Genomic DNA, 23081 nt, shown 5'->3' on the forward strand with positions numbered 1-23081 from the left:
GTGGGTAATAATAACACTCTGATAACTTCTACACAGGTAAAGGACTCAAGGGCGCCGGAGGACTTTCAGGCCCTTAACCAGGCTGCGTTCCCTCGTGACAATGGCCACGCTCACTAAATTAGTACCTGTGCCGGCCCCCTTTTCAGTCCTGAAGTAGGATTTCTTTTCGACAGCGGCTTGAAGCAAAGCGCCGGGGTCTGATGCAGCCTCACCTGCCGGTGATCGAAGGGCAAGCCCGGCCTTCAAGGTTCGGCGCCTGCTGCAGTTCAGGCCGTTACGGACCCTACGGAGCAGGGCCTGCTGCTAACATAAAGTGTCTCCTCCAAAGTCATCTCCTGTTTGTCCAAGACTGAGCGTCTCTTTCTCTCTTAGAAAGGAGAGAGCCACTTTCCTTCAGCCAGATTTAAAGCCTGGATCCTGCCTAATATTCTGTAAAATCTTGGGATTTGAATAGCTCAGAGTCTGAATCAACACACTATAAATGAGGTGTTAACTTCTCAAGGCTGTCTCCCAAAGTCTGGCCGTCTTTCCAACCGGATTTCAGTGTTATTTGCACCTTTCATGCATGCAGTGGCCAAGCTTGGGGATTCTGTCACTCTTGGTATTGCCGTGACGACTCCCAGACCCACACTGGGGGTGTGTGTGTGTGTGTGTGTGTGTGCATGCTCACATCCACAGCCATATCCATTCTTAGGTCTTTTAACTATCTTTCACTACATTTCTATTATATTTTCCATAAAATTTTTTGGATTTCTGTTTTGGAGATTGTACTAGTCACCTCTTATATTTTTGGATGCTCTATGATTTTTAATCTCCTTTTATGAATGGATTGCTTATCCATAGGAATTCAGTTGCTTCATTGCTGTCTTTGTTCTTGCCGTTGCTGCTTGTCTATTCAGCCACTTTGCTAAACTTCCTTATTAATTGTAATAATTTCTCTGTTGATTTCCTTGGATAGCCTGTGGAAACAGTATTCTATTCTATTAGTATCATGTTTAGGATCCTTGGACCCTGATTGAGACAGAGAGTGTCGTGACAGTCTTTAGCCAGGAGTCTGAAGGAGAGATGAGCCCTGTCTTCCCTTAGTTATCCTTCTGTCAACGTGTGGTTCTCAAAATATTAAAAACCTAATTTTCATATAGATAGGTAGGTAAGCACATGTCAAAGTTTTATTCAACTCATTAACGAGGGAGCTGGGAGGGTGACAACGCTGGATGAAAGGAGAATGTGGGAATATAGGACTTCTGCTCTCAGTGCAAGAAGAAGAGCTGAGGTGAGATCACAGATTCAGATACAAAACTGGTTCTTAGCCAAGAGAGCAGCAGAACCGTAGTGTTTAGGGTTGTCTTCTCCACTGGACAGAAAGCAAAATCATCCCCATCTTACTAGCATTGTCACAGGTCTGAGCCCAGATCACTGGTACAAACTATGTTGCATTCCCCGGAGAGAGAGAGGACCCCCGGCAAGCTTCTCTAGGTATCAAAATACAGGTTTCTGGGCCCTGCCCCCAGAAATGCTGACTCAGTAGGTCTTGGGCTGAGCCTGAAAATTTGCATTTTAACAAGCTCCCAGGTGATACTGATGGTCAGCAAACCAGCTTTAAGTAACACGGCCTTAGATGACATTGAAAGGTCATGCAGCAATCCTTTTGCTTATTTCCAAGTTCTGAGTAATTTTTCTTAAACCTTCATTCAGAGTTCCCAAAGGAGAGCTACGCCGCCAGATCAGGAAAAACAAAGTGAGGCAAACAGCACTTTACTCTGGCTGAAGACTGAGTTCAAGCCTGAATGAAGGTCTTAGATGGGCAAAGATGGGTTATACGGAGGAGTCTTTGTTTCCTATGCTGGGAAGGTGTCAGTAGCATTGAACCAAAACAGGCCCTTGGCCATCTTCCCCCAAACTCATATTTAAGTGTCTGGTCTTATCATTGAAATGCAGGGAAAAGCTTATTCAAGCAAACACCACCCGTGACAGAGGAAAAGAAGCTAAAGAGAGCAGGAGAAAGCAAATTCCTCCCCAAATCAGGAAGCACTCTGGCCTAGGCTGGCTTCCCAGGCCACCTCAGCTTGGTGCCACAGTAGAGAAGAGAGACTCCACACAGGAGAGGAGAGAAGACAACTGGGCATCTCCCAAGGGAGCAGCCCTGACCCGTCTTACTATTCTGGGTTCAAGGGATTAGGTGGTCAGAGAAATTACAAGATACTTGACTAAATTTGAATTTCAGGTAATGAATAATTTTTGTGTAAGTATGTCTCAAATATTACATGGGACAACACTAAAAAAAGTATTCATTGTTTAGATGATATTCAAATATAACTGGGCATCCTGTATTTTTTTACATTATAATAATACCAACTTTATATGGCTATTGTAAGGATTAAGTAAGATAGTTAAATGTAAAGCATTTAAAGCATAGGAAGCATTTGATACCTGTTGCTTATTAACATCCTTCCGGTTGTACAGAAGCGAAATCTTGGAGAAAGTAATTTGCCAGTAGGGGCAGCAGGTGTTATGGGCTGAATTCTGCCCCACCCCAAATTTACATGTTGAATCCCTAACTCCCAGACCTCAGAATATGACTGTATTTGGAGACAGGGCCTTTAAAGGGGTGAATAGGTTAAAATGAAGCCTTTAGAGTGGGTCCTAATGCAGTCTGATGGTGTCATTATAAGAAGAGGAGATTTGGACATAAAAAGAGGCACTAAGAATTTATGCACACAGAAGAAAGACCATGTGAGGACACAGCGAGAAGGTGGCCGTCTGCAAGCCAAGGAGAGAGGCCTCAGGAGAAACCAAACCAGCCAACACCTTGATCTTGAAGCACAGCGCTCCCATTTCAGCCTGACAACCGCTATTTGAAGATAAGCAAGAGCAACAAGATTTATTATGTAGAAACAATGACCTCTCCCCTTCTCCTGGCTCTTTGTGAAAGAATTCCACCCACGAAATTCCAGGGAAGAGCTAACCGAAGAAGGCTGATTAACGCTTCTCTTAGCTTCTGTATACCGCTTCACTAGCTCGCACCTGAGTACCCCTCCCAACCAAGAATGTGGTTTTTGTCTTTATATTCTCCCTGCAGAGACTGTTGGGGCTGAGAGTCTGTTTAGGGCAGGAGCCCGCTCGTAGCCGCCGACTAATAAACCTCCAAACGATCAATTTGGTCTCTGTGTGAATTAGTCTCGAGTGAGTTGGGTATAACAAATCTTGGACTTTCAGCCTCCAGAACTGCGAAAAAATAGATTTTTGTTGTTTAAGCCCCCAGTCTGTGGTGTTCCTCTCTCTCTTCACCTCTCCCTCCCTCCCCTCCTTTCTCTCAGAGCTTCTCCATTGTTGCTAGCTTGGGCTTCCTCATAGCATGGCGGTTTCAGGGTAGTCAAAACACCCTTGTATAGCTCACAACTCCAAGAGAGAGTATTCTGAAGACCAAGGTGCAGGCTGCCAGTTCCCATAAAAATGAGGCCCAGAACTTCTGCCACAGTCTACCAGTCAAAGCAGTCACAGGCCACCCCCAGATTCAAGAGGAGGAGAAATAGACCCCCCCTCCCTCAAAGGAAGGAATGTCAAAGAACTTGTAGCCATCTTTAATATGCATACATTAGCTGTTTTATACCATTCTAGAACACGTGTGGACCCAGGGAAGTTTCTTCTTATGACAGTGGAGTGTAACCTACTGGTCCTGACTTCAAACACCCATGGGCAAAGTCTGATATGAGCAGGGGCTGGATCTGAGCGGGACACAGTCCCCTTCAATGGACCCCTGTCTCTCCCTCTGCTCTGAACTTCATGCAGCACCAGGAAGAGTCAAAAAATCTGGAAAATCAAAATGCAAACACAAAAAGGAAACGAGAAGCTCTTATTTCACACGTGTAAGTTACATGGCGTGAATAAGCTCAAGAAACACTGTGCAGAACCTGGAGTGGGGCGGGTGGGAGGAGCAGTGCCCAGTTCCTGTGTGAAGAGTCTGGTTTCACCCCTCCTGAGAGGTGAAAACGTCCCTAGATAGGACCTGCTGCTAAGTCCTCGCTCTGTGCTTCCTTTGTAAGTGGACAGGAAAGGAATCAGCGGGGGGAAAAGGGACAGCAAGAGGAGAGAAGCCCTTTTTAACCCATCTTCTTGCACTCCAACGATGGGGTCAGGCAAACCTGGGGTCGAATCCCAACTCTGCGCCTTCCCTGTTGTGTCAACTTGGCAGGTTACCTCACATCTCTGAGCCTCCGTGTCTTCACCTGCAAAATGGGGATAGCGTTGCTGGTCTCGTGGGATTGTTATGAGGAATAAATTAGATCGTGCTGGGAAAGGCATGTAAAACAATCAGCATGGGGTTAGACATGGAGAAATAAGCGCTCAACATACATTTGTTGTTATGGTCACTGGTCTCATCGCCATCATTGTGTTACTAGGACCATGAAATAAAAGATGAAACTCTGAAGGAACTGACTACCGTGGAAACAGTGGATCACTCCGGGAGTTGGAATTACAGGTGATTTTTATTTTCTAACTCTATCTCAAATGAACGCACATTTATTTTTCTAATAAGAAAAGAATAGAGAAGTTATTTCTAAAAGTTAATAAATGTCCTTTTAGGATTCCCTTTAGCTCATCCAGTCTTCCTGTTCCTTACTCCTTCCTGTGTCCACCCAGGGTAGGGACGACTGCACAGGATGTGAGCCCACAGCATTCGGTCCCTAACAGCCCCTTCTTTAATGGTGTCCACAGCTTCCTAGGAGTCTGGAAGTGACAGAGAACAAAACAACCCCCTCCCACCCTGATGCATGCCAGATTCCCACAGCTTCTCTAGACTCCAGACAGAAGCATGGGCTCCAGACTGCCTTGGTTGCTACCAAATGTGCAGCAAGAGCACTTGACTCCAACCAGAGCCAGATGTAAGGAGGCGCTGACCGTTCACCTCAACAATGCTGAGAGCGGCGCGTCCCCGCATTTTGCACCCTAGGCACTTGCTCACCTCACCCTCGTGCCAGTCGTGATCCCAACATCTCCATGTCCAAGAAGATAGCCAGGACCCTGAGCAACCCCTGCCGCCCCACCCCCAACACCTGGAAGAGAAAGGGGGTTTATCAGACGGTTCCTTGTGGGGGCCCTGCCTTTACACCTAACGGAACAGCCGCGGTTCAAAACCCAGGGTTGTGTGCACTGCAGGGCACGGGTCAGCCTCGGGCTCTGTCCCACATGGAGACAGTGTTGTCCTATCTTGTCTAGCTCCTGGGGTTATGGTCCCTCTGGCACCGTTAGCTTGCCCCACAAACTGCACAGTGTGTGCCTTTTCTCTGCCCACAGGGTTCTGACGGGGGACTCCTGGGGCCACACCAAACAGCTCTCCTTGCCAGGAGCTGAGCTCATCACAGTTGCGTTCTCCACAAAGGGCTGCTGGGCCTCTATTAGTACTGAACCCCTTTTCCCCTTTGCGTACAGGAACCTCCCCTTCCTCAACTACACAAAGATCTGTGATATTACTTCCTCCAGGGCATCATAGAGCCACCCCAACCCAGCTGTAGCTCTCTGCTCCGCCAGGGCAGCAGCCCCTCTCAGGAACCCTCAGGCCCCAGAGCCATCCTTTTGGCTTCTTATACAGTCTTTTTGGTGTATATAGGTCAGTATAATTTTCAGTGCTGAAAGCGGTGGGTGATTAATTTCTGCCAATGATTTTCTGCCTTACCCCCTGGACTCCTTTCAGTAACTCCAACCCTAATTTTACATTAAATGTTCCAGTGCTTCACTCATTTCCCTAAGGAACTCCCTGCCTGCATTAACTCTGTGGCTCCCTGAAACCTCCCTTTGTCCTTACCTCATTTCCCTCCCTTCTTCTGCGACATTTCGGGTTTCTATGCCTTCTTTTCTGGCCTCCAGCACTGCCCATGCTCCTGCTCCACACGCCACACTCACCTCCTGGAGTCAAAACAGAAACTAATTCTCTGTCTCTGGCATGCTTCGTGAATCCCTGTCAATAACTAGCAATTTAACAGGTGTCTCTTTTAGTAAAGATCATCGTTACTGAGTCTGCTTCCCCCAGATGGGTTCTCTGAATGGCCCTTGGTGTCATTCCTCATGTCATATCTGCTGGGCTTGTTTACATTTCTCAACAGTGAATGACACTTGGGTCTCGGAAAACAGACCCAGGTGTGTCCTGAGGCTCCTCATGTCATGGCCAAACTGTGAAGGACTCCCCAGGGATTCCACAAACCGTTGGGGTTAGTTCTCAGCATGAAGACTTTTAGGTTGAGTTCACTCCCACATTTTGTCTCTCAACCCATGAAAAAACTCGGTGGAGTACTGCCTCCCCTTCCTTTGGCAATTTCCATGTTTTGGGAGCCAGCATTATTGTCTGAAAAGCCATCTCTTTCTCTCAGAGCCCCAGATACATGTAGCTAAGCTAACTAAAAGACAGAAACTGCACTATTAGCTTCTGCAGAGAGTTAGTACCTGACTTAACACACTTTACTTTGACTCTTAGCCTGAGTCAAAGTCCTTTTTGCCACTTGTGTTTGTCCGTACCACAAAGGGAAGCATGCTGAGCAATGGGAAGCCTGAGAGTATATTCAAAGCCTCCAAGGATTACCTTCTACCCCCAGCATGAGAGAAGGTGATTGGTGACACAGATGGTAAAAGCATGTCCTAAATTGGTATCTGGCCAAAGACGATCGATGTTAACGTGAGATAATCACCTGATTGGTAATTTAAGATTGGCTGTGTATTGGCTTCATTAACTCCAAATCAAGATGAGCAGTTTCTAAATTACTTTCCCTCAGTAAACAAACTCAGGTCTTGAGGGAAAAAATTAAAAGGGATTTGTGTGGATGAAGAAATGTCCCCAGGCAGGAAAGTACAAACAGACCATGTTTATATGACACTGAATAAATGGTTGGAAAGGGCCAAATCTATTTGGAGCGATGACTAAATAGAACCCACTGACGTCAGACTGCCTGAAGCAGCTGGATGAAATGGGGCTCTCACCCCATCACTGTTTGATTCTGGCCCATTAAAAACATGACTCGTTTTGCCTCTCTGTACACTCTTCTTCTATGTTCTCCTTATTGGCCCACTCTAGATGATTCAGCATTCATGATTCTACCAGTATATTACAAAAACATTTATTGAGTACCTATTTCATCCATAGCGCTGTGTTGGGCCCAGCAGAATTGCAGAGGTGTAAAAGCTAGCATGTACTCTCAGATGTTAGAGTAACCAGGGAGATACACAAGTGTACAAATAACTAAAAGGTAAGATTTGGAATATAAGGAAGCAAAAAACACCCAATCAAAAGAGCAAAAAGAAAAAAGAAACCCCTGGGACAACTTCAAGTATACCAACAATCACATCATGGGGATACTGGAATAAGAAGAGAGAAAGCAAGAAATTGAAAACCTATTTGAAAAAATCATGACAGAAAACTTCCCTAACCTTGTGAAGGAAATAGACATACAAATCCAGGAAGTGCAGAGAGTCCTGAACAAGATGAACCCAAAGAGGCCACGTCAAGACACATCATGGTTAAAATGCAGAAGGTTGGGGACAGGGAGGGAATCTTGAGAGCAATGGAAGAGGAACAGTTGGTTGCATACAGGGGAGCTCCCATGGGACTGTCTGCTGATTTCTCAACGAAGGCTTTGCAGGCCAGAAGGAATTGGCAGACCGGGGTGGTGAGGGGTGGGCATCTACAGCCAAGATCGTTCTGCCCAGTGGAGCTATCATTTGGAATCAGGGGACATGTAGAGGGCTTCCCAGACAGGAGGGAGCTGGATGGGTTCATCACCACTAGGCCAGTAATGCATGAGGTGTTGAGGGGTCTTCTTTGGGAAGAAGATAAAAGATAAAAGATAAAAAATGTGAACAATAAGATGGCAATAAATGCATATATATCAACAATTTAAGCTAAAAAACAAAATAAGTGAACAAGCAGAAAGAAACAGATTCATAGATGCCAAGAGCATTTTGATGGTTGCCAGGTGGGAGAGGAGGTTGTAGGGTGGGTGAAAAAGGTGAAGGGATTAAGAAGTACAAATTATTAGTAGTTACACAATAGTCATGGGGATGTAAAGTACGGGGAATATAGTCAATAATATTCTAATCACTATGTGTGGTATAAGATGGGGGGAAGAAAGAAGATTATCATTGTTATTACAGAAATATATAAGAAAGAACATAGAAAGCAATTAACTCTGACTTGACGATGTTTATTTTGACCTAAGTCATGTTAAACTTAGTTGCATTGTGATTTTCCAAGGAGTTATAGCATGTTATGTTTCCCCAGCTCATGTTCATGTTACACGGTGCCTTCATTTCAAGGAGAGCTCAATTTGTAAAATGCTGGGCAAAGACATCAATTGTGAAGAGGAAGATGTATTTGGAAAAGGCAGTTGGGATGCGATGGGAAGGGGCCCGGAAATTACCTGCTCCAAGGAAACTGGCTCAGCCTTCTTCTCTGTGTTTGGGTTTCTCCGAGGCAGAAATGGTTATGCGGTTAGGGCCTGGGGCGTGTTTCACATGAGGCAGAACACATGGTTCCTTGGGTCCAACCCAGCCTGAATACAGATGGAGGCCCCTCTGAAGAGTCTTTGTTGCCTTAGCCAGTAACAGTGCTTGCCCACATGTCAATAGGCACAAACAAATGTTTGGAGCCAAAATTTGCCAAAAACACATTGTAAAAGCAAAACCACCGAGTCCCTACTGCTAAAGAATTCATCAATAAAGGACACATTTCCCATTTGAAAATCCAAACATGCTAATCACAAAGGTAAATAAAAATAGTTTAAAGGAGAAACATAGCATTCTACCCCTTTGAAAAATGAGTGCATGTTCCAGGTAATAAAAAAAGTAAAATTTGTCAGAATATTGCTTTTTTATGTAAAATTAGTCCATAAATTCTGTTTACAATCCAAAGACATTTTCTAAATCTGTCAGAACACGCCCGATTGAGAATAGCACCCTTGAGAAGAACGGCCATCGTGGCGCCGGTTTCCACTGACAGTCTGGACAGCTCTCATGTTTGCAGTTTACAAAGTGCTTTTGTGTTCATGACCTTGCTTAATCTTCACAGTGATCCAATTAGGAAGTAAGGGCAACTATTACTCCCACTTGACGCACGGGAAAACTGAGGCTGGAGAAGTAGTGACCCGAGTGCAGCAAGCTCAGCTGGGAGTGCCTGCGAATGAGCACCAGAGTCGGCCCTGACACTGAGCTCCAGCATCCCCTCCACGCCCCCACGCTACTGCTAGTACTTTAAGTGCCAGCTGCTTCAAGTACCAGACATCCCAGTGGAGCAAGGAATCTTCCAACCCCCTCCTCAATTCAATTATTTACTTATTTAATGGCCCCTCGCTGAGTGTTGCCAGGCACAGGAGATAAAGTGGTGACACAACATACATATACCCCCATCGTCATCCATTTCAAAGTCAACTGGGGCAAGCACACAACCAAACACACAGGACTGGCAGAGTGTGGTGATGCTATGATAGGGCAGCCACGGAGCCACTGCTCTTAACCCCATGCCCCAGTGTGTGTATCACCCAACTCTCCCTGGGCTTTGCTGCTTTTACATCACGAAAACAACCATCGTTTACTAAGTGCCCGCTCCATGCCAGCACTGCCTTTGGCTTAGACACATTCTCTCAGGGACCTCTTGCTGTAACTCCCACAAGTAGGTCTTAGGATCCCATTTTAAGGAGGACGACACTGGAGCTCAGAGAGATGGAGTAACTTGATGTATTTATTTGGTATTGACACATAAAAAAAAAAAATTCCCCCCAATCTTAGTGGCTTAACAAACAACATTTATTATCTCACAGTTGCTGTGCGTTGAGACTCTCAGCATGGCTTAGGGGGTCCTCTGGCTCAGGGTCTCTCACAAGGCCCCGGTCAAGTCACCTGGAACCACAGTCACACCAAGGCTCCAGGAAGAACAGCCTGCTTTCGAGCTCTCTCACATGGTTGTGGGAGAATCAAGTTCCTTAGGGGCTGTTGGGTTGAGGGTTCAAGTCCCACACCAGTTGGCTGAAGGCTGCCCTCAGTCCCTTGTCACATGAGCCTCTTTGTCACAAGGCAGTTGTCTCAGAGTCAGAGAGTATGCAGGCAAGACAGAGCAGCCTTCTGCAACTTAATCCCCAAAGTGCCATTGGGCCCATCACTTTTGCCAGATTTTATCCATTAGAGTGACTAGGTCCAACCTCCTCTCCCCCTCCCCCCGACACACACACACACACACACACACACACACACACACACAAAGAGGTAAATATCAAGAGGTGGGAATCACTGGAAGCCATTTGGAAGCTGCCTACCACACTTGCCAACAGCTCATGCATAGTATTTCCAGGACTCAAATCCATGTCATCTCACTTGTAACATCCATGCTCAACCCAGCAGCTGGCACAGCCACACAGGTTTCCAACATGTGCTTAGCTCACCATATTGCAGCTTCTAAAGCATTAGTGCATGTGACTTGTTTCATTCAAGGCATATACAGGCAGATACTTTAATTCTCATTTTATAAAGGAGAAAACAGAACTGCACAGGGCATACACAACTCACGGATGTGTGTAAATCATTATAACTTTGTCTTGCTCTTTAATGACATTTTAGTGTTGGGCCTTAAATGATTTTCCCAAGCTCACCCCAGTGGAGCCTGCATGCATATTGTCTGCCTACAAATCTCAAGAAGACCGATGCCTCCATTATCTAAGCCACCGGCTCCCACCTGTCTTCCATTTCTACGAAGCCCTCATACGCAGTTAACAAGCCAGTATTATGAATTGAAAATATGGGAAGATGCTAGAGATCATGGTAAGTGTTCTTACCATTTTTTAAAAAGCACATAGAAAACAAAAGTTCAAAGAGACGTAGAATCCAAGTTCTGTGGGAGCAAAGAGACTGGTCTGTTTGTTCCCCTTTGAGGGAATCTGAGCAGACTTCATGGAGGAGAAGGCATCTGAGATCGTTGGAAAGATGAATAACATTGTGATGAAGAGCAGAGAGAACAGTAAATAAAACACGTAAGGCAAGAAAATGCTCTGCAGGTTTACAGAACAGTGAGTTGTATGACACGGTGGGAACAAAATAGAGCAGAAAAGAGAGGGGACGTGGGTAGAGGGGACTGCAGTCAGGTTAAGGGGGGGGAGGCAGGGCTCAGGACTTTATTATGCGGGAGGCAGCAGGAGCCAGGGGGGATTTCTGTGTGTGGTGTGACATGATCAGGTCTACGCTCCAGAAAACCAGCTCTGGTGTGAAGGGTGGATTGAAGAAAGCAGAGGGGCCCTCACTTAGGAATTGACCGTAGTAACGATCCCTGCAAGAGACACGAAAGGCCTGAGCTCAGCATTCTCACGGTTAAATGTAAGCGAAAGTGAGAATGAAGGCAGAACAAAGGGCGACATTAGAGGTGGGGAAAGAACCCCTTCAGGCTCCAGAAGCAGCTTGAAAGGGAGGGAGAGTGTCCCCTGTGGGAGCGGCCCAGCCACCCAGGAACAAGAGGCAGTGCCAGGAATCAGGAAGTCTGCTTGGAACAGGCTGCAAAAGAGATGTCACCACAGAGCAAAGGGAAAACTTGGGAAAGGTGCCAAGTGGCCCTAGAGTCCAGGAGCGAACCCAAGTGCCCTACTTCTAATTTTTTCTTTATTAAACAGAGGGCCTCTGGTGCCATGGCCCTGAGAGAGGGCTCCCATCCGTCCCCAAGGCCTCAGTTGGTCTGATGGGCTCCCACTTCCTTCCTAGGCAGGTTTGAAGTGCAAGAATGAGCCTGGGGGCACGGTAGGGTTTGGGGGTGCAGCACCCTTCCCGAATGGCATCAGAGCAAGTGGGAGGGCTGAGGACCTTCTCCTAGGGGAGGCCTGCGTCCTTGGTGGCACCTGGTCACACAGATATCCTGGGACCAGGCAGACAGACACGAGCAACCTGGTCTGAGCCTCCCTAACTTTGCTTCAGTGTTATTGCTGTGAAGTCTGGACAAAGCCAGCCTCGTCCAGGCATCTCTGAGAGTCCAGAACGTCCATGCCAAGAGCCTCCCCTCCTTGTCTTTAAAGCCCCCCCAGCCGAGGCTTCTTTGATCCCTATAAAGGATTTTAATTACACGAAGATCTGAATCGCTTGATTAAATTTCAATCTGCATCAGAAGCTGTTTATTTCCATCAAACAAAAATACTTTTTGGAAACCCAAACAGCCACTACCTTTGCAACTTACCACCATCATTTTATTACCACTCTCCTCGGGAACCCCAACTCCAAGTTTTAAGGTGGGAGCTTTTAAAAATAAGTGCCTTTTTTTTTTTCTTTCTTCACATTTCTGTGGCTGCCATACCAAGATCCGGCCTCCATAATTCCCCCACGCCCTGGCCCTCCGGCCCTCGCTGCTGAGCACCCCACCCACAGCTGAGCTGGGAAGCGGCCAGGCCACAGCTGGGGAAGGCTGGCTGCGTATCCTGACCTTGGCAGCTGGGACGGTGTGTGCTGTTCAGGAGCCGGTGTTATAATAGCCTCAGTGTTGGAGGACACATGCCGGCCGAAGGCTGAACAAAGGGTCGCTTGTATGAGCTGAGCCGCATTTGCCGCTGGTGCAGTTAGCTGGCTCCACTGGCCATCAGATCCTCCAGCTTGCTCTCCACCCCCTCCTCTTTTCTCCCAAGGACTTCCTTAGTGTTACCCCAGGCCCCAGCGCCTCTTCCAGACTCCTGTTCTTGGTGTCAGGGCCATGTGCCCACACCCAGGACCACAGAGATACACCACCATGGCAATGTAAATAGAGCAGCTCATGCTTACTGAACACCCACTGTGTGTGTGCCAGACATGTGTTTGCTCGTGGGATCCTCAGCACAACCCTAGAAGGTAGATCTCATACTATTTAAATGCATAAGGAAGCTGAGTCTGGACACTCCATTAGCTTGTGCAGTGTTGCGTTGCTAGCAAGTAGAGGCTCTGGCCCAGGGCTGCTGACTCCAGCGCTAGAGCTGGTCACCGCCACTCTAGACCTCTGAGTTCACTGAGTTCCGTTGTTTCTCCCTTCACATTCTCTACTCCATTTACCAGTCCTCAGGAGAGGCAAAGGGAAGACAAAAGCTACCCTCCTTTTGATGTTGAGATTCCTTAAACTTTGGCCAAGGTGAAAGTTTGGGAGAGACATGGAATAGACCACCTCACTGAGCCAGAGACCAGAATTATCAGGGAAGCATTAGAATAACAGGTGGGATCTAACAAGGTGGAGTTTCACAAGGACGGAGCCAAACACCAGACTTCAGAACACCACGTGGGCAAGTAGAGATGCCTATAAGCACATCATGTGACAAACACCTAATGCTCGAAACGAGACTAATAATTACGGTGCTAAGAGCTACCTTATTGCACATGTACTAGATACCAGCACTGTGCTAAGTACTGTCCTTGTATTAACTAATCTAATCCCCATTTAAAATCAACATATAACCTTGTGAGGTTGGGACAGAAGAGGAAACAGAAGCTCCAAAAGTTCTTAGTAATCTCCCATGATCCCCTCACTACAAAGTGGCAGATCCAAGATCAGATCCCTGTGGCCTGATTTAAATTCTGCTCTGGCACCCTCTGCGCTTTACAGGGTTCATGAGATAATGGGTGCAATAGTGGTCTGCATGCACTGTAGTTTCTAGAATGAGAAAAGTGTGTCCCATGCTCCCATGTACCACATCAGGCCACATACAGACTGTGACGGCATCCAGTCCAGGAGACATGCTTTAAAGTAACGACAATAAAACCCGGCTGATGTTGCTCAGTGGTTGAGTGCTGACCCATGAACCAGGAGGTCACAGTTCAATTCCTGGTCTGGGCACATGCCCGGGCTGAGGGCTCCATCCCTAGTAGGGGGCGTGCAGGAGGCAGCCGATCAATGACTTTCTCATTATTGATGTTTCTAACTCTCTCTCCCCCTCTCCCTTTCTCTCTCTGAAATCAATAAAGATATATTTTAAATTAAAAAAACAAACACACAAAATAAAATATTCAGAAATTAGAGCTAATTATATCCACTTACTAAGTCATCCCAAAGTTTATTGGTTGTTATGAGGGAAAGTGTTAGCAGGGTATATGAGCTCCAAAATGAAATGCACATTTTTCTCATTGAGAAGCAGTGTCATTTGGCAATTTTTTTCGAAGATGATGTTTGTTAATAAAATTGGTACACTTCACTGACATTTTCAGTATTTTTAATGAACTAAATTTGAAACCGTAGAGGAAAATCAACAAGATACTCAACATACCCAGGGGGTTCAAAAGATTTCATTTGCCTAGTAAGTAAGGCTTAAGTAATTGCCCAACCTACCAAACATTCCCAATATTGTTACTGTATATCAAAGAGAACATTACTAATGAACACATTGCAAATGAAATAGAATTAGAAATACTGGTACAATTCCCTTCTGCCCCAAACTTTTAATTTTTAACTTTCCAAAAGAGAAATTCAAACATGAAAGAAAAATGCTTGGATTCCAAATCCATTTTCTTTTCCAAACCCTGATTCAGTAATTGGGCTTAATGTGCTGCTGTCCAAAGGAAAGAATAAATTATAGTCATTTGCACTGAAAAATGATTGCAAGACTTATGTTTATGTTCACTAGTTTGGATTAAGACTGAATAAGAACTTCTTAAGTTAAATAGAAAAACTATATTGCTCATGTTATTATTCACAGTAACCCGTCTGGGTGAACTGAATTTTCAACCTTGACTGCATTAAAAACAAAGAAAAATTGTGATCCGCAGTTCACCAGATATGCTTGAAGTCTTGTCTACGTGTGTCTTAGTATGGATTTATGAGCAGACAAACACAACACTCTCATCCTATCATCTTTACTCATTTGAAATTCTAAAAGTTTTATTTATTCTAAATTGTTTGTTCCTATGTTGCATTTAAGACGTAATGATACCAAATTAGGTATTTAACGTTGTTTTTACTTTATCACACGAAGTAAGGTTAGTATGGTTTCATGGAATAATATACATCGGTGAGCATGCGTGCGTGTGTGCATGCGTGTGTGCGTGTGTGTGTGCAGCACTGGGATGAATTAAATGCATTCCGTAAACTTTATTACTTTATTCGCTCCCCTCAGCCCAGCCTAAACCATCCATGGAAACAGGGTGTTGCCAACATCAAAACAGGCGTCTGCAGAGCATCCTGCGGGGTTACGTGGCCACAACGTAGAGCCATCAACTTGAAGTGACAATTTAGTTGTCCTTGTTTTTAAGCTTCGGCCACACTGAATTTCTTCTGGACCCCTGGCTCCTGCCATGAGCTGACTCCTCTCTTCCCTTTCCTATCCCTTCTGCTCACCATCCCCTCAAACCCGCATCTCCAAGGGGACCCTGAACTCCAAGAGCATTTCACACTTTCGAGCTCAATTTTTCAGCTTTCCTCAGCAGCCCCACACCCCCCTTTAGCATATCCGGAGCCACTCCAAATCTCAGCTCAATGAACATAGGCCCATTTCCTTCTGGCAGGTCGCCCCTTCTTTACATTTTTGGGCCCCACACCCACCCACCCATCCCACCTTCCCTCATCCCTGGGATTCAGAAGTATTTCCTCACGCATAAATCTTCTCGAGGCCACCTCCTCCGGGTTGGCTTCCTATTTTACCATCCTTCTCATTCTAGCCCCGTTTCTCTTCCCTCTTTCTTGCCAGGCCCTTTGCAGCCATCACTCCCTCATGACCAAATATGCCTACAGCCAGGACCACTTGGAGAAATTTCCCTCTTTCACCGAGATCTGCACCGCTCCCTCTCGGGAGCCGTCTCCGCGTCGACCTCTCCCAAAACTGGCTCTACGAGTAACACCCACTGAGCCCTGGACTCTCGCTGGTGCCAAGTGCTGCACATAGACTGTCCTCTCGGCAGCCCAGCGAGGCAGATTCAATTAGTTACTGCGTTTTGCTGGAGAGACAAGTGAGGTTTGGAGACAAAGTAATTTTCCCATTCACGCAGCGTTAAGCGGGGCAGCTGGGCCCTGTGTCAGCCATGCTCACTCCTCTGTCCTCACATTCCACCCACCCCTCTGCTGTGCGTAACACTGCACCTTCCACTCAAACCACTCCCCAGCGACATTGGAGCAAAGCAGAGAAAGAAAAAAGGGAAAGAAATATGATCTTCTGAGAACTCTCAAGCTCCAGGAAGACAGGGATTCGGCTTATTCGCCTCTGACTATATCCCGGGGCCAGGAATCCTGGACACAACACATGCAGGGGCCCAGAATTCACTGTGGAATAAATGGGTGGATGGATTCAAAGTCCTCTCTCGGAGTTAATTTTTCAGCAAGAAGAGCAACAGTCAGGGTCTTTGAGTGCAGCTCACATGCACACCCATTACCTGATTCAAGACCCACAGCCCCAGCTTAGGTTTCTACCATCCCACTGAGTGAGCCCCCGTCTCAGATAGCGCAGGCTGTTATAACTGGACGTCGTAGGCTGGGGGGCTTCAACGACAGGAGTTTATTTCTCCCAGCTGTGGAGACCGAGAAGCCCCAGGTCAATGTGCTGGCCGATTCAGCTCCTGTTAAGGGCCCGGCTTACAGGCTGCCTCCTTGGAGCGGAGGCTTTGCGGTGGTGAGAAATGGGCAACGCCACATCGAAGGGATGGCCGTGGGAATAAAGGCTGACCTGGGACAGAGCGTGAGATTCTTGCAACAGAAAAGCCGCATGTTGGATGGGTCATCTGTCTGGATATTCAGAGTACTGAAAGCAGTGACAAAAGTGGTGGTGGAAGAGCTGAAATCCGGGTGCTAAACTTATCGATAAATGAGGGGGCACAAGGAGGAGGAACGTAGGTGACACAAAAGGAGTAGGACATGACAGAGCCCCAGGGCGCGCGTTTCCAGTGCACTGGAAGACTTCAGAGCGTGGGAAGAACAAGGGCTGGGGCAGGGTGGGACGCAAGGAGACTCGCCCGGCTCCAAGCCCAGGGTTTGAAGAAGGTGGGGAGAGGAAATGAAAGAAAGGACACCACCTGCGAGGCCTACAGGGGATTTTCGTCGGGGCTGCGAGAAGATGAAGAAAATTTTCAGAAAAGAATTTGAGTCTCTAGGGGATTTTGCTGATGACAGACCCTGAGTCCGTAAGGCACAGTGGGAGGGTTTGGGGGGCTGGGGAGGGTCCAAACCCAACGGCAAGACGGGGTGATGTGGGGTGGGCTGGGACGCTGGGTTTCTCGTGGCTTCCAAGGTGGACAGGCCATGCTGTGGAGAGGATGCCATGGGAAATGAGTCCTCGTGGAAGATTATTTGTGATCACTGCCTTTTCGGGGGGCTGGGCTCTGAGTGCTGAGTCGAGGAGTGTGGAGGGAAAGGAATTAAGGGTCTCTCCAGAACACTAGTTGATTGCGATCTGAATTATCGAGGAGACCTCCCTGTTCTCGATTTCTCTTTGCCAACAGTGTCCTGACTTCCTGCCCTGGTTAAGCCAGTGTGAGCCTCTGAGCATTCTGCTACTTGGACCAACTTTCCAAGTTGAGCTCATGTCGGCGCCAGCAAAACACACCTCTTTCAATCCGCCTAGAATAAACAGGCCGTAGAAACAAATAGTTGGGGGTTAGTCAACTCTGCTCAAAGCGTCTGTTTTCCACGTGTCCCACCAGTGAGTACAGGGAAAAAGAAAGTGGAATTTCAAGAAGTACTGGCCATCAGGGCCTATTGGTTAAACTCCCCCTTTGCCTGGTGCCAGACAATTACCTTTCATGTAGTCACAGCAGCTTGGGATGAACGCTGACCTATAAAGATCACTTTATGGTTTAACAGTCCCAAAGGCGGCCTCATTGGAAGAATTCTGCCATCAGCTGGGACCCATGTTTCCTAGCCCAGCACTGAGATAATTTAAAATAAAGGACCATTTTGGTGTATTTGTGCCCTGTTAGACAGGGAGGAATTTCAAGGGAAAGGTAGATGCTTAATGGAGCAGTGAAACATTTACTGGGCTGACACCTGTTTTATACAAAAATTCTGGGCTTTATACAAACATATTATTAAGTTGCAAATATTTGTTGGGAGCAAGTTTTTGCTCTATAAACAATCCTAGCTTGGGAAGGCCTTTGAGAATTTTCTTGATTTGAAAATGCATTTAATGATCTGTAAAGGGCAAAAGAAAAAAGGTGCCAAAATCCACTACGAATAAAAATTTCCATGTTCAACACGGGGAAGTAATAACGTCGGTAATCGTTAGGCTTCGTGTTTATCTGGGCTCTTTCTCCGAGGAGGCTGTGTAATTCTGCAGCAACGTAGAGAATGGCTTGTGAATAGCCACTCCCTCAGTCAGCTATGAACGAACCGCGAGGGGGGCGGACTCTGTGTGTTTACAGACCTCTGCTCCGACTCTGAGCTCATTCTTCCCCTTTCCTGCTTTTCTGACATCTCCTGTTAGGTCCCAGTTTCAGCTAGATATGGCAAAACTGATCTTTCTTTGCTATCTTGCTCTGAATTCATTCTTCCTTTCATGTAACAAATATGCACTGGCTCTCATCACTGTAAGAGGAAATTTCAGCACAATCTCTGATTGAGCTCATATACTCACTTTGAAACTGTAAACAACCCCAAAACACACACAAGAAGCTGTAAACAACCCAAAGAGTCCATTGCTGACTCTGATTCTGACCCCTTCAGGGCCCTGAGAGTGATGACATCTCCAAAGTCCCAGTTCCCCCCGTGCCCTACAAGGCCCTATCTCTCAGGCAATCTATTTTGTCCAAATGTAAATCACTGCAGTAGCACTTTACAGTTCATTCCCTCATTTGATTTGTCACTGACTTTTGTCATTTCTTTCTCTGTGACGCTGTCAAAATCTTTCATTGCTTCCATAGTCAATTCTACACCTCCGGGTGGGAAGGTAGGTGGACCTTCCTAGACATGTGAGAGCCTGAGTCGTCAACAATCTGATGACCCTTCAAACCAATATTCTTTAAATATTTGTTTACTTATTTAATGGAAGCAAAGAGAAACTCATTTTCTATTCATAAAAATTGCATACTTTCTATATTCAAAAATGAGAGCTCAATTACTGTGGTCTTCAGAACCAGAAAATACGTCAGAAGCAAACGGAACCATGTAAAGATGTGGTTAATAAAATGTCGCTCTAAAATAAATTACTTATTCCCAATAAACAGCCCCATATCAGGCATGACTGAGTTTCAAATTAGCCTCTCACTGCAAATGCCAGCTCCCCAAACTGTCCACGGGAGCACGTCTCAGGTAGAATGCGCAAGTCATCCACGCGTGTTGCAATGACACCACTGTGGCAGTGCGGGTGGGCCTGGCACTTCTGCTCTAGGGCTTGGCTGTCCTAGTGGGAGCAGAGTCCGTTTGCATTTGGCCAGGAATGGAAGGCATCGGATGGAAACCTGAGTCAGGCCGAGCCACGTTCCCAGGTCGTTCTCTTTTCCAGGTTGGCGCCGGGGCAGCTTCCAAGCCAACAGCTCCCTAAATCTAGCTCTGCCCCGAGCCCTAGCTCTGCTGTCACCATGAGGACCGCCACCAGCTTCTCATGGTTCCCTTCATTGGTGAATGGAAGTTCCTGCCTCCATTTTCTCTCCCTTCAAATAAACTCCAGTTGATCTAGAATTACCTTGTCCTGACTGTCCTGGGCCCTCTTGGGCTTCATACAGTTGGTGAGGAAACAGGCGGTAAAGAAAACGGGGCTCCCTGGGCCAACCAGGCTGCCCGCGCCGAGGTGGCGTTTCTGCGACCGTGCAGCCCGGAGTCTCACCCGCTGGCTCCGCTGCACCCCCACCCGGGGCACAGGGGGAGGCCTTGGCCCGACACTCCAAACTGAAAAGAGGGAGAATTAAGCCGATGAGATAATCATTTCATCCATCATATGTGTGTCTTGGGAGAAGAAATAGCTCCTGCCTTTAAAGGGAGGTAAATCCATTAAGGGCCTCTCTGGGATGAGCCTACTTAGAAATAGGTCACTTGCCTCAGAAACAGGCAAAGATTGTGCTGCACAAATCCCCAGGAGCGCACCCTCCGGCCAGAACAACCAGGGAAGAACCGAGGCCTGACCTGCCTCCGACAGCTGCTCAGCCTCTGAATCTGTTTCCTCACTTGCAACATAGGAAGAAAAATTGGGGGCATTTCCCAAACATGCGCTTTGAGATATCAGGGAAAAAAAGATATATATCGTAAACCGACTCTGTTTCCCAGAACGACTCAGTCACAAAAAATATGCTTCCGGGTGACACTTAAGATATAAGGTTTTAACCCCAGTGGTGAAATAATTTTAATTATAAAAACAAAAGCACGAAATGGAATCCCAGAGACAGCTGAACAAACCTTTCATTATCGAGACAGCTAGTAAATCCCTTCTCTCTTCCTCCTCAGTCTGTGGGCCTGAGTATCGTCTCATTAAATCGACAGCTCAGGTGTGCACATAAATACGCACTTCCCACCAAATACGCATTTCTCCTTCCACCTCTCCCCCAGCGTCTAAGCCTTTCTCGCATCGTGGCGACACCAAGTTAAATCGGGAGGAAAAGTAAATAAGAAAAATGAAGTAGCAGAAGCGAAAACAAGCAACGGCAGCTGGCGCTTCAGGCCAACAGTGCCCAGGTGTCAGAAGGAGATTATGTGAATGCTGAGTGTGTGTGTGTGTGTGTGTGTGTGTGTGTGTGTGTGTGTGTGTGAGCGCAATTCAATAAGTATTGAATTCCTCTCATTTACTAGGGATCTATCCAGCACTGAGCTACCTGCCCGACATATATAAGTCTTAATAAATGGTAATCAGATGAATCAAGGAACTACAAATATTCCTCTGAAACCTCATAGCCCGTGCACGTCATGATCCCACTTAGCATCTATACTTAAGAATTTGTTTCAGCAATGCAAAGTCTAAACAATTATACTCTGTTCAAGTCCCAAATACCATTCAGATTAGATACGTGCTTCTCCTAGCAGCTTCCATACGTCATCGGTCCACACTAATCTTCACCCCTTACCCTAAGGGCTTGAAACGTTTTTGCAGGGCAGGGAAATGTGTGTCTCAGATTGAAGGAAAATGGAGGCTGTACTGGTTGATATGCTGAGAACAAACCAACACTCTCACTTCCATCAAATCCATGATTTGTGGACTGAGTCGTCCGTGGTCCCCAGCTGTAAGCCCTCACCGTCCTCTGAGCTGGGCCCAGAGAAAGGGGCCCAGAGCCTGCGTCTGCAAATGGCCTGCGATGGCAGGAGTCATCCAGGGAATTGGTTCCTGAGCATTCTGGTCTCTGGTGCTCCTGAGAGTCCTTGGGCATCATTGTGGAAACAGACCCTCGCTGAAGAAATAAGGAATTGACCTCAAGGTCGCTTTTAAAGAAAAAATGCATCTGCTATCAGAAAGAGAAGTGGATCTAACATCTTTCTCTTGGAACTGACTTGCAGATAAGCGGGAGCTTGAGTGTCACTCCTGGGGCTGCCTCACACTACTACGCAGCTGGAGTTTATCCTTCTACTCCCGTAAAAAACTCACATAAAAACCAAAGCCATGTGTCACTCACTTGTCCATTTAATTATCAGGCTTTTTTCTTTTAATAATCTTTCACTCTCACCATCTGGAATTGTCACCTGAGAGATGTTAGGATCTTTAATATCTTCCTCTGAGTTAGTAGAATTGGATGAATTTCTTTGGGATTGAAATTAATTAATTTGGGGCTGCGGTTTTCTTTAATTACAGATTCAAACATCTCAGAATTTTTAATGAGCAAAAGAATTATGCTCAGGATCAGAGTGGTTCAGCCAGACCTGGTGCTTTGACTTCCTGAGAACATAAATGAGTCCTTTCCTCACTGTCAGAAAACAGATGGACTCCAGTTCCTATCAATTTATTAGCGCGCATGTTTGTGATAAATTGTCTGTGCTCTGTTCTCTGGATATAAATTAAGAAAGAGGCCTCGTTTGCACCATGACGGAGACTCAGATGAGCCCTGCATGTGTCAAGTTCAGTGGGGAGGTGGATCAGTTAGATAGAGGGCTCTGACCACAGACTGACAAGACAACAAATGTGGCAGGTGGTGCCCAGCTGGCGTGGCTCGGTGGTTGAGCTTCGACCCATGAACCAGGAGATGGCAGTTTGATTCCCGGTCAGGGCACCAGCCTGGGCTGTGGGCTCGATCCCCAGCAGGGGGTGTGCAGGAGGCAGTCAATCAATGACTCTTTCTCATCAGTGATGTTTCTATCTCTCTCTCTCCCTCTCCCTTCCTCTCTCTGAAATCAATAAAAACTTTTTTTTAAGATGACAGGTGGTTAAGGAGTTTCAGAATGAGCTTGTGTTGTAGGAGTTACTCTGGCAACAGACAAGGGGGAAGGTGGGGGTAGCAAAGGATAGAGCCTCCAGTGGAAACCCAGGCAGGCACCCTGGTGCCAGGGTCTGCCAAGAGGTGGCAAAGGAAGAGAAGGAACCCGCGTCCCCTGGGAGATATTTAAAGAAAAACCATAACTGGGACTTGATTAGATTACTGACAAGATAAGGGTGGGCCTAAGAGCAAGCCTGAGTCAGTGCTGGAAATGGAAGAGTTGGGGGGGGTGAAGGGGGTGCTGGGGCCCTGCGTTCCAGCAAGCACCTGAGAAGTGACAGAGCCCCCTATCAACTTATTAATAAGTATTTTGGGGGTGAACGCCTGGCATGGGTTGATGCTCGCAGTGTGATAAATAAAACCCTCTGGGTCCCTCGCCCTGGGTCCCCGGGTCCCTGCCTTCACATTCCCGCCTCTCTGACCCAGCCTCACCCTCACCCTCCCGTCAAATCATCTGAGTCGGATGGGCACCCACAAATCGTTCCACTGCGGCAGAACCAAAAATATGGGCCATCCACCTAACATCTAGGATTGGATTCCAGGTCAGCAGCCCATGATTTCTTGCTTTTGGAATTGAGAGGGATGGGCTCCGGCCCAGGAGCAGATTCAGAAGCCCCTCAAGGCAGGCGGAGGGAAGTGAGTCGCCAGCGGCCACCTGAGATGAGGGACTCTGGCAGCTGGACTCTGCGAGATGCTGGACCCCACAGCCTGGAGCTTCCAGAGGGCGCCGAGCGCACCGGAGAGCAGGATGGAAATTTACTCTCGTGGGTTACCCCTGTGAAAGGAAGTTTGTGGAACTGACACGTGTTGTG

At 46.9% G+C, this 23081-nt stretch overlaps 1 long non-coding RNA gene across 4 annotated transcripts in view; it reads left to right on the top strand.

The window, feature by feature from the left end:
* Window positions 1–22460, top strand: part of LOC308547275 — a 33762-nt gene extending 11302 nt beyond the window's left edge. For 2 of the 4 annotated variants that reach the window (XR_013997492.1, XR_013997493.1), the window contains 4 exons: window positions 3619–3866; window positions 4401–4480; window positions 10594–10794; window positions 15645–22459. This is a non-coding gene — a long non-coding RNA (uncharacterized lncRNA). Of the gene's footprint in view, window positions 1–3618; window positions 3867–4400; window positions 4481–5430; window positions 5609–10593; window positions 10795–15644 lie in introns of all 4 variants that reach the window. The other 2 variants (XR_013997491.1, XR_013997490.1) reach the window with 2 other exon arrangements.
* Window positions 22461–23081: the final 621 nt, after the last annotated feature.

The sequence above is a fragment of the Miniopterus schreibersii genome, assembly GCF_964146895.1.
Source record: "Miniopterus schreibersii genome assembly, chromosome: 17".
In the NCBI taxonomy this organism is placed as follows: domain Eukaryota; kingdom Metazoa; phylum Chordata; class Mammalia; order Chiroptera; family Miniopteridae; genus Miniopterus; species Miniopterus schreibersii.